General features: G+C 28.6%; 1 non-coding gene across 1 annotated transcript; it reads left to right on the top strand.

Moving 5' to 3' along the window:
* Nucleotides 1-11,869: 11,869 nt before the first annotated feature.
* Nucleotides 11,870-11,961, top strand: LOC129888167 (small nucleolar RNA snoR69Y). Its single transcript, XR_008766591.1, has one exon. It is a non-coding gene; the product is annotated as a small nucleolar RNA snoR69Y (small nucleolar RNA).
* Nucleotides 11,962-12,763: the final 802 nt, after the last annotated feature.

The raw sequence follows: 12,763 nt of genomic DNA on the forward strand, positions 1-12,763 counted from the left end.
GAGCCTTTATATTGTTTTCATGTAATATTTCATGTAATATTGAAGAACTATGTTCCGACCTGATTCCCTTGGCGGGATACGTAGGAAACCCATATCGGGTCTGGTCACTTAGAAGAAATTATAAAGAAGATCCCATTGTTATGTACTATGAACTACGCCTGGCCTGATTCCCTTGGTGGGATACGTAGGCGGCCTGTATCGGCTTCGGTCACATTATGAGAAAATTTTCATTTCCCTCCTTCTTATTATTATTTCGTATATGATAATTACGTATAGTCTAGTTCATGTTGGATACCTAGGCAACCAGTAAAGGACTCATCCCTTTTGTTTCAATTCTCAAGGAATGTATTCACGAATTACGTATGGTTCGATCTTTTCGTTATCATGATGAAATATCATTGTCTCTCTTTACCAAAACTGGGACAGTTTTGCGGGCAACATTAGAAGAAGACGTCAAGAAAATTGAAGAGTATGTGGGAAATAGAATAACCAGGTTGAAGAAAGACTCCAGAAAAGGACGTTTGCTTCGTTTCACGACATGTCGCAATCTAAAATTTTGCATAAATTCTTTACTATTATATATATATATATAAAAAATTTATCTTATTACTTTTAATATGAACCTTTACACCAAATATTTTCCTGTTATTTATTAGCCAAGATTTAGAATAGACGGGGATTGCAAGTCCAAACTAAGTTGAAGAAAGAAGGAGTATGAAGAGCCAAGGCTTCAAAGTCAATGCGAATCAACCTCCCCCCAAAAATTCATAATTTTTCTTTGAATGCAGGCTTGCCAGAATTATCGGGCAATAAAGAGGTCAACATATTTACAGCCTCGAAAGGATCATAGAATGGTTTGAATTACTTATAAATTTATGTTTTAAATCAAGCTTCTCAAAAATTCCAAATATCTTGATTTCACAAATATTTTCAGTTGTACTACCTATGATATTAAATGCCCCGCATAAATATTCTCAAATACACTCCACGAATACTTTCAAATAATTTTAAGTGCAATACGCTATACAAATGCTTTCAGATATCTTCGAACACATCGCACAGATGTCTTGAAATCTTTTCAAATGCACTGCACAAATATTTTTAATTATTAACAAATGCACTGCACAAATGCTTTCAATTATTATCAAATGCACTGCACAAATGCTTTCAATTATTATCAAATGCACTGCACAAATACTTTCAACTATTATCAAATGCACTGCACAAATGCTTTCAGATATTATCAAATGCACTGCACAAATGCTTTCAATTATTATCAAAAGCACTGCACAAATGCTTTCAAATATTATCAAATGCACTGCACAAATGCTTTCAAATATTATCAAATGCACTGCACAAATGCTTTCAATTATTATCAAAAGCACTGCACAAATGCTTTCAAATATTATCAAATGCACTACACAAATACTTTATTATACATTCAAATGCACTGCACAAATACTTTCTTATATAATCAAATGCACTGCACAAATACTTTCTTATATATTCAAGTGAACTGCACTAATGCTTTCTTATATATTCAAATACACCGCACAAATACTTCTTATATATTCAAATGCACCGCACTAATGCTTTCTTATATATTCAAACGCACTGCACAAATGCTCTCAAATATTATCAAATGCACTGCACCAATACTTTTCGATATATTCAAATGCTTTATTGCGCTCCACGTGGCTCTCAATTGTTTTTTTACTGCTTTGCACAAATGCTTTAAATACAATTGCATAAAACGCTTGCAAAAGTTGCAATATTTGCAAAGACGTCATTTTCATTAATCATTGACTTGAGAAGTTGCAATCTTCATAAATTATTTGGGTTAAGGCCTCATTTCATTAATCATTACTGAAAGGCATCATTCTCATGAATCATCGGTTAACCCTATTTTTATAAGCTTTATTTAATCATTACGGTTTGCAAGGCCGCATTATATACACTCGCACCCTAGAGGTGTCATTCCCATAAGCTTATTGCACATTGCTTTATATTTAATATTTACTAATTGTCTTATCAAGTTTAAGTTTTGCAGAAATCGCAGCATAACGTGGAATTGTTTCTAAGCAGTGAACGGGGATGTTTGTTGGAAAGTCAAACTCACCGACAATGGTCATGAATCTACTCTCGAACGCTACTCAACCTACTTCCATAATTCAGGTTTTAAAATCCAGTCTCGCCATTATTTGTTATTGGGACGATTTCTTTGGGATTAGGCTTTACTTCGTTCTTCCCAATATTCTCGCCCCTTATCGAGTCCAGGTTTTTAATTCCACTTTTATCTCTTTATATTGTCAATACGCTCCCTTTTGCTTCACTTCATTTTTTTAAAAAATAACTCTTCACTTGTTCAATCTTATTCTTCTCTGTGGCCACCTCTGTCAATACTTTCTCATTCACTAATACTGACACGATTTTATAAATGATGGCATTTACGATTCGCTCCACCCTATTCTGGCATAACTTCAAAGCTGCACTTGGCTTGAATCACGAAGGATTCGAGACTTGTTGGTAACTCAAAAGCAAAATTCATCCACAATTTTTCACAATTTTTTTTATCTTCGTATTTTTATAAACTTCACTTCGACATTGATGGTCGGGACAAAATTGGCTATTATGTCAACTTCTTTGCCCAAAAACTCTTACATCGTCTTCGATCAAAGAAGGACAGTTGTTGACACCCAATATTTACCCTCTACAACGTAATTTTTTACAAAAAAATAATAACACCATAATAATAAAATATATATATATATATATAACAATAAATAATAATAATAATAATAATAATAATAATAAAAAGAAATATACATATATGGTATCATCGTTTTAAATTAATTTCTTTCTGAATATAATATATTTTATTATTTATTCAAAACATTTGCCTCAAAAGATTTTTATTTTTTTAAAATAAATAGTTTGTTAATTAGTGTGATTTAATTGATAGACTCATATTTCAAGTTAATTTATTTAAACTGGAGTTAATTACTTACTTTGTCAAAATGAGAGGTTTGTTAATTAATTAATGCATACTCTTCTTATTTTAATTCTAGACTTCTTCAATTTTAATTAAATTAAAATAATTGGCTTTTATAAAACCATGCATATTTTCAAGTGTGTTTTAAATAATTTTTCATCTTCATAACATATGCATTTTTTGGTTATATAGTTCTCTCTTAGTAATATTTAAATTTGACTTATCAAAAAAAAATATATTATTTACCATAATTAATTATTTCGTAAATTAATAATTAGTTACAATGAGGTTAATCATTTTACTTTTGTTAAAATTAAGAAGATCGTAAATTAATTCGTCTAATTTGATAACCAATTCACTAATTAATTTTACGTTTTCATTTCTTCCCCTAAATAACACATAATTAATTTTATATTAATAAACTTTTAATTCTTCCATTAATACTACAACATGCAAATAATATATATAAACCTTCCCCCAATTTTCACATCATATTCTATCTATACACTACGCATAAACTAATTTACACATTACTATACTAAAATCATTAAATAGTTTCTTAAATTTCTACACTTTATAAATTTACTTTTATTTTTTCAATAAAAAATATACCCCACACATGCCACCCATATTCCAACACTATTACTATACTAATATATATGTCCCTTTCTATAAAACAATAATATATATATATATATAAAATAAAATAAAATAATAATATGTTCATACCCAAATATTATATATAATAAATATTGTATGTACAGTACTGCATGGAAAGTTGTAGACATTCGTATTGGACCATTCAAAGTGGGCACTTTCCGCAAGATAAATGATTCCCGGCTTATGTGTGTTAATATATATATATATATATATATATATATATATATATATATATATATATATATATATATATATATATATATATGCATATATTCATCTACTATATCCCAAATAATACTATATTAACATAATCATTACATTCATTTGTTATACTAAAATATAAAATATAAGCCTATGCATGCATCTATCTAATTCCTAAACTAACCAGCATTCTACATTTTCCCTTATAACATCACAAGAATATATACACCATTTTCAACATTATATAACACCTAGCTACAGCACATGCCTATCACCTTTGCCCCAAAATCCTAAAATTTCCCTACTTTATTCCAATACTCTATGCGCATGCATTCTCCCCACATATTGTTAATAATTTATCATCACCCTTCCCCTAACCCTATCTAATAATAATAACAAACAAATAAAAAATGAAAAGTGTGTCCCCTCTTCCTTTTTTAGAAATATATATATATATATATGTATGTATATTATTAATTAACTATTCTATCAGCCTTTGTCCCCTCCCCTTGACCCACGCATGCTGATGCCACCTCCAATTTTCCTTCTCAAAAAATGTATATTGTTTATTTATTTCCATGCGCGTGCCCCTATATTCCCCTATAATAATTTTTTTTCAATATGCCCATCCTTACATTTATATATATATATATATATAACATCCACCATTCTGATTTTTGGGGGTAGAGATAGACAGGGTACTCACTCTAAATTCAAAAGGAAGAACACGAACACAGATAGAATAGGGAAGAACACTAAAAAAAAAATAATCTTACACTCTCATTTTAAGTATCTTCTTGTAAAATAATTTTTGAATTTTCTCTCAATTTGAACTCGATTTTACTTGAAAAACGAGGGTATATTCGTGACCAAAGCATTTCCGTTCACTGCCCAGCAACAGGTAATATTTACTCCGTTCTTCTTTTATTTTTCATTGTTATTATTATAAAAGGTTATCCTAAATTATTATCTTGCTAATTTCGTCATTATTTTTCTTGTTTGCATGAACATTCCTGGAGCAAAAATGGAGTCTTGATCTGAGACTCGATATAATCATCCTATCCTCACATGGAGTCGATATCCTAGATCCTTTAAAATAGCAAACGAATAAGATTGCCATATTCAGTGTCAATCCGGGCTGCTTATATTTTTCAGCATTTATTATTATTGTTATTATTATTCTTATTATCAGTGTCTTTTTATTTGATGTCGTTATTATTGTTATTTTAATTATTAGTATATTTTATTTTTTGTTATTACTATTATTATTATTATTTTCGCTGTCAATATTATTAATAGAAGTAGTAGTATGTTTATTTTTCTGTTAGTATTACTATTATTATTATTAATATTATTATTATTAATATTATTATTTTCGTTATTCATATTAATATTATTATTTTCATTATTAATATTATTAAGAGAAGCAGTAGTATGTTTATTTTTCTGTTAGTATTACTATTATTATTATTAATATTATTATTGTTATTGTTATTATTATTTTCGTTATTATTATTATTATTATTAGTAGTAGTAGTATATATTTTTATTATTACCGTTTTTATTATTATTATTATTATTAGTAGTATTTTATTTACTGTTAGCATTATTATTATTATTATTATTAGTTTATTACTATCATTAATATTTTTGTAATTATTATTATCATTATTATTAGTACATTTTGTTTACTGCTATTATTAATAATGTTACTATTATTATTATTGTGTTATTATTAGTACTGTTATTTTCGTTATTAATGTTATTAGTAGTTATAATTATATTTTTTATTTTTTTTACTGTTAGTATTATTATTATTATTATTATCATCATTATTATTAGTATATTTTATTATCATTATTATTAGTAGTAGTAGTAGTAGCAGCATATATATTTTTATTTTACTGTTTTATTATTAATATTATTAGTATATTTTATTTCTATTATTATTGTTATTATTATATTTTATTATTATTATTATTATTATCATTGTTATTTTTATGGCTATTATTATTATTATTATTATTGTTATTATTTTTATGGTATTATTGTTATAATCATTATTATTATTATTATTATTTTTATTATTATTATTATTATTATTATTATTATTATCGTTATTATTATTATCATCATTATCGTATTTATTATTGTTGTTGTTGTTATTTACTATCATTATTATTATTATTTATCATATTATTATTATTATTATTATTATCGTTATTATTATCATTGTTGTATTCATTATTATTGTTGTTGTTATTTACTGTTATTATTATTATTATTATTATTATTATTATTTATGATATTATATTTATTATTTATCATATTATTATTATTTATCTTATTATTATTATTATATATATTATTGTTTTACTACCGTTATTATTATTATTATACTTTATTATTATTATTATTATCATTACATGTTAAATTTGCTTTTATAATGTGAATATGTTCTCACTAATGCAATAGCTAACATTATATAGATATTTAGATTTGTGAACTTTTAATTAAAATGGGTTGTCATAATAAAAGAAACCTATATTTTTTAAGGCTAAATTATTAGTAAAAAAGAAATACTGCATTTAAATACGCACTTATTTCATGCAATAAGCAATATTTGCCTAATAATTTCAAGTTCAAAAAAAAAAATCTTTTTCCATGTAATTACTAAGCTTCATTTTCAAAACTTTTAAACAACTTTTTTATAGTTTTAATCTAAATCTAAGTTTGGCCGGTAATCATTTTTGACGAATCTTGAAGGATGCCTAACCCTTCCCTTTAGGATAACTAGAACCCTTATCTAGAATCTCATAAGCTAAGTAGACCACTAATCGGAGATTATTTTTTAGCATTAAATAAGTTAATTATTTAGGTATCCTAATTTACCTTAAAATTAATTAGGTGGCGACTCCTTAAAATTAAATAATTTAGGAATCATCAATATGTTGTACACCGTTTGACCTCGAGTTAAAATGGGGTATAACATATACGGCAATACGTATACACCAACAACATTTCAATTCCAATTTTCAACATACACATGACAATACCAACTCACTACAATACATATATATTATACTTATACATTACTACCCCATTCTTCTTTCTTTTTCACCTCTCAATTCCACATAAACTCCTCTTTTTTTAAAATTCTCAAACATCATCATTCTCCAACCCCCACCCTTTTCGTATTTCTTTTTTCTTTTCCCCTTTTACACCCCATCAAATCCAATTATTCAAAAACTTATCATTACTCCCACCAACTCCATTCTTCTTTTAAAAAACCTCTCCATCTTCTTCATATTCAACAATCATCAATAAGGAAGAACACAACTATCCAACAGAGAAGAATTCATCAACAATCAAAAAAAATATTCATCAGCATTCAAGAACAATATCAAAAGGCAAGAACAAAAAATAATGCAAAGAAAATATGGAGAGAAAAATCAAAAATAAAATTTAGTCTCAGATCTTTTCAATTTGCCTTTAGTTCTTTTGCTCATTTTTTGGTGGATTCGAGAAGTTCATCACTTTCAAATTCGTCGTCTTAGTCGCTGCTCGGAAAGAGGTAAAATCTTTTCTTAGCTTTATTTTATTTAATTATTTCATTTTCTAAGTTTTTTTAGTTAGCATGTATTAGGATTAATCAGATTAATGATAGAAATTTCCTCGTCTTGCTTGAAGTTTAGTGACATTTTTATAAAATATAAAAAGCTCTTAATTTTGTTCATTATTTTTCTCAAGTAGTTATCTTTGACAATATAGATTTTCATGTTTTCGATTTCTTCTTTTATCATAGTTTAGATAATAAAAATATGCTTAAATTATTATTTAGTTAGAACTTGCATAGCCTAATTGATTTAATTCTTTCTTTAAAATTTGAGTTAGTAGCGTATATATTATTTTCGTGTCCTTTAGTTACTTGAGTATATTTCTTCTTTTCTTTTCTTCGTCTACACATATACATGTTGTTAGTCACCTCTAGGATACCCATCAATTTGATGCTTCAAAATATCATGATATATTTTTTGGTTTAGCCTAAAATAAGAAGATGCTTATATAATTTTATTTTGGTGCATTTGATATCAATTTGAGTCCATCTTTGGACTCTATCCTTGCATATCTTAAGTTTTGAGTCAACCATCATCATGTTCGAATTGCTGAAAAGTTGATACATGAAAAGGAAGCTAATATACATGGTTTGAAGATTGATATTTGGCTGTATACATCTATATACATGGGATACAGGTGGAAAACATTGGTGTATACACTGATATACAATGTATATACAGCATGAAATATAGGGAAACGATATTTTATACACAGATATACAATGTATATACAGTATAATATACAGGAAAACAATGTTGTATACATTGCTATACAGTGTATATATAGTCTGATAATGCAGGAAAGTAGTGTTGTATACACTTATATATGGTGTATATACAACCATGATATACAGTGGAATTGGGCCTAAGGCCAAAAAAGCAGATGACCTATAAGTTTAGTCTAGGCGTACAGAAATTAAGTGTCGGGCCATATTTTCATATGTTATTTATTATTTATTTATATTAATTTGGGATGTAATAATTTATTCACTTATTTTATTTATGATTGCTTAGATATTAATTAAATTTAGTTTAACTTAATTAGATTCCCCTAAAGATAAATATTTTCATGTTAATTTACTCTTTAAATGATTTTCTACCTTTACTTAGCCACTTTAATAAACTTTACTTTCTTTTTATATTGTATCCAATGTAAAAGCTTGATTATTTTTTAGAAATAATTTTAAAGTTTTTATTTCCTTTTAAAGTAATATTTTTAAAAGTTAGTCAAATAATTTTCAAATCGTCGGATAACCGTGCGTTAGCGGCCACTTTGAGTGCTAACACCTTCTCAAAGTGGAAATTTGAACCCTTATCCATTTTCTCTAATTTTAAGACTTAAATCTGTTAGGGTCAATTTCTTGATTTTTCTTAAACATTAAGTGGCGACTCTTTTTTCTAAAATTGATTTTTTCTCTAAAAGTTTAAATTAATTTTAAACCATCTTTTTTAGACATAACAACATTGCTGCCCTACCTTCATGGTTTGAAAGATGGGAGAGTCCAAATACAAACAAGCTTATCATGTTCCTTATATCATCCACCATATCTAGAGCATAGCGAGATAACTAAGTAAACATAAGGTTGTACTCTTGTATGCTCATAAAATACTACTTCAGGTTGAGGAACTCTCGAGTCTTAGCCTCCGTTAGCTTTCGAGGGACGAAACATCCCATGAAGGCATCTTCAAAAATTGCCCAACTCGGAGGTGGTGAATTTTCACCCCTAATCTTTTTCCACTGATCAAACCATATCCTTGCAAAATCCTAAGCTGGTAGAAGGAAAGTTCAACACTCTCTGTACCACCAACATGCATCACATGAAAGATTTCCTGAACCTCATCAACAAAGCTTTCTAGATCCTCCTTAAGCTTTGACCCTATGAATTCAAGTGGATTCATCTATGAAATTCTCGAATCCTAGAAGTATCTAGAACACCCTAACAACCTATAGAGGTTGTTCCTTGATGGTCAATCTAAGAAGTCATAGTCTGAGCCAACATCTGGATGGCATTATGAAATTTAGCATTTGTGACATCATCATGAGAGGGTTGAACAAAAGTTACGTTGGGACTCCTTGGTTTGACTAGAACTGATGGCACCTGAGGATTCTCATGTTGTCTAGTGGGACCTCCTCTGTTTTTGATTTCATCATACAACCGACAACTTTTTATGGTGGCATGATCTGAAACACATATAAGAACAAACTAGAAGAGGGAAATAGAGTTAAATTCTATCTCACGACTAAGAGAATGAAAGAAGAGTAATATTTCCTAAACATCCTATAGCCTACCCCTTATAAGTGTAGTGCCTTCACACCCATAAAAATAACTCTACTAGATGCGGCCTTTCAAACATCCTAGAACACTTGAACCTAATGCTCTAATACCAAGTTTGTCACTATTCGAGCCTACACCCTGGGTGTGACCGACACTCAAGATCACGAATGAGCCCTAACGAACCCTTGGTATTGTCATTCTACTGATGAACTGGTCAAAACATTTTTATGAAAGGAGAGCAAAGTTAAAACATAACTAACTACAATTGATTTAACATACTTCTGAAGAAAATGATGGAAACACCTATGAAACTGAAAAACTAATGTACGAAATAAAGCTTCTACTATTTAGAATGAAAAAAATAAGTTTGTTGGGACATGACCCCAGCTACCTTAAAACAAATAACATAGCTAAAGATATCCCTATCTACTAACTAATCCAGGAAGTACCTTGAAGGAGGAAGACTCACTAACTGCTGACTGGAATGTTGCAATCTATCTAGTACGAGTCTGAGGAAAAGCGTCTGAATCTACATTATAAAAGGATGTTGTGCTCGAAAAATATGCGATCAGTACGTGAAATATATACAGAGTATGTAAGAGGGCGCTACACATAATTGTAACAGCTGACAACATATAATGAGAGTGAATGAGGTTTCAATGATCATAAACATAGTGAAATAACTGAAGAGTCATTCTGAAAGAAGTGCATAAATATTATTTGAGGATTTGCTTTCAAATACCTAAAAATGAGTATTTTGGATAACTCAGCATTAAACATATGTACATGATGTCATATCTGAAAATTCACAATGGTAAGTTGAGAGTATATCTTAAAAAGTACTTTTACTGGAGAGGTTTTTACAACTGACATACACCATATGAGTTCATGATTTCCAAAATATAATTCCAGTTGGAAGGGTTGTCCTACACCTTTCCAGAGTGTAAGACCTATCTATCTAATGTGTATCCATTGACTGAGTCATAAAGAACTAAAGGGGTTGATCTACAAAGCGATATACCCAAATTCCAAAGTGGCACTTAGTTATGGGACTTGGATTTTCTAAACCTGCGTCCTCTCGCCGCTAAATAATCCTCCAAAAATAATATACATATATTAATGCTCATAAATAAGTAAACTATCTATTTGTCTGAATCAAACATGAGCCTGAGCTCAAAAATCATATTTCAAATAGTTTACATTGAAGTTAAAATCTATATCATATAAATTTCATGCTTAAATGTCATCTAGATTAATGAAACCATAGAAATCATGCTAAACTAGTCCAATAAGGCTTGAAAACTTAAGTAAGTAAAATCAAGAACATAGGCTTAACCAGAAAATCATGAATTACATAAAAACACTAACTTTGCTTCTAATAATTTTGTGAAAATCTTGAATGTAGACACAATTTAGGCATGAGAGTGAAGCAATACCATAATTGAAGACTTACTTACCTAGGAGAATGATAGTTCAAATAAAGGAACTTGATTAGTAGTCTTGAAACTCTAGTTCTTGGCCTTTTTTTGGTTTGTTCTGAGTTTGGGGAGTTGAGAGTGTAGAACAAAGAGAAATTGAGTGCTTTATATGATATACTCCCCTAATTGAAGTTAAAATGTCATGGCACAGGCTTAGAAAAAATAGAAAAAGACCAGAACATAACATTATTAACCAGAAAAGGAAATGTCCCTCAACTATGTGAATTGATATAAAATTACCCTTCATCTACCTATCGGACCTAAAATGCCCTCACGTTAACCTATAGGCTTTTTTTTACCCTTTATCTCTAACAATTTTAACTGTTAAAAATAATTAACAATTTCATTAATAACGTGACACTATCATATTGGTTACCCTAACATTTCATTAAACTAATTTAAAAATCCCAAAACTCATACCACCCGCTCCACCCAAAACCCATACCTACCCAACACCACAGTTTAATTTGTCTGAAGCTAATGTGAAGAGTTGGAGACCATGACTCAAATTCGACAGAAGAAAAACTTGGTTTCCAACACATATATCTGAGCTTTGCCTTCTTCTTTTTTCCTATCAAGATATTATTTTGCTTATTTTCGGTTTGTGTTTGGTCTTTTGTGTTATTTATTGTGTATAATAATGTTGATATTTGCAGTGATGATGAAATTAATCCCATCTCTATGAGACCTTATTAATAAGGTCTTGGATTAAACTTTGTTTCCAACACATATATATACGGGACTGAAATTGTTGAGGAGAAAAAACAGAAAAAGATTCTGACGTTTTCAAAAAAAAAAGAGATGAGCGTTGATAGTGAAGAAGAGAGGAGATGAACGTTGATGGTGAAGAAGGGATTTAGGGATTTTTACTTTTAAAATGTTTTGGGACTGAAGGGTTTATTTTGGTTAAGGGATATAAGGATTTGTTAGATGGGTATGGGTTTTGGGTGGAGAGGGTGGGTATGTGTTTTGGGGTTTTTTAATTAGTTTAATTAAATTTGGGGTAACCAATAGAATAGTGATACGTCATTAATAAAATTGTTAAATATTTTTAATATTTAGACTGTTAGAGGAAAAGGGTAAAACAGAGCATATAGGTTAACGTGACGGGCAGTTTAGGTCCCATACGTAGATGAAGGGTAATTTTGTACCAATTCGCATAATTAAGAGGTATTTTAGGCCCTTTTCCGTATTATTAACTATAGTTATTTTTAAAAATATTAAATTTTATATTTAAAAAGTGATATAGTAAAGTTGTCATTTTATTTATTTCTCATTAAAAAGATGCTCCAAATCAATTTTAGACAAGTAAAAATAAATGGATTGAGTAATAATTTTGATTGTGTCGTACTTATTATTTTTTCCCTAATATGTTGATATACTTTTCTCTTCTTTACTAACTATATTAAGATGCAAGTATATGAAATCAAATTAGGATGTGGTTAACTTAACTATTTAATAGATGATTGAGAATATATATTTTTATTTTTCAAAAAATGTCTAATAAAAATATTATATCATGTGTTTAATATTTAATTT

Source organism: Solanum dulcamara, chromosome 4 (assembly GCF_947179165.1).
Source record: "Solanum dulcamara chromosome 4, daSolDulc1.2, whole genome shotgun sequence".
Taxonomy (NCBI): Eukaryota; Viridiplantae; Streptophyta; class Magnoliopsida; order Solanales; family Solanaceae; genus Solanum; species Solanum dulcamara.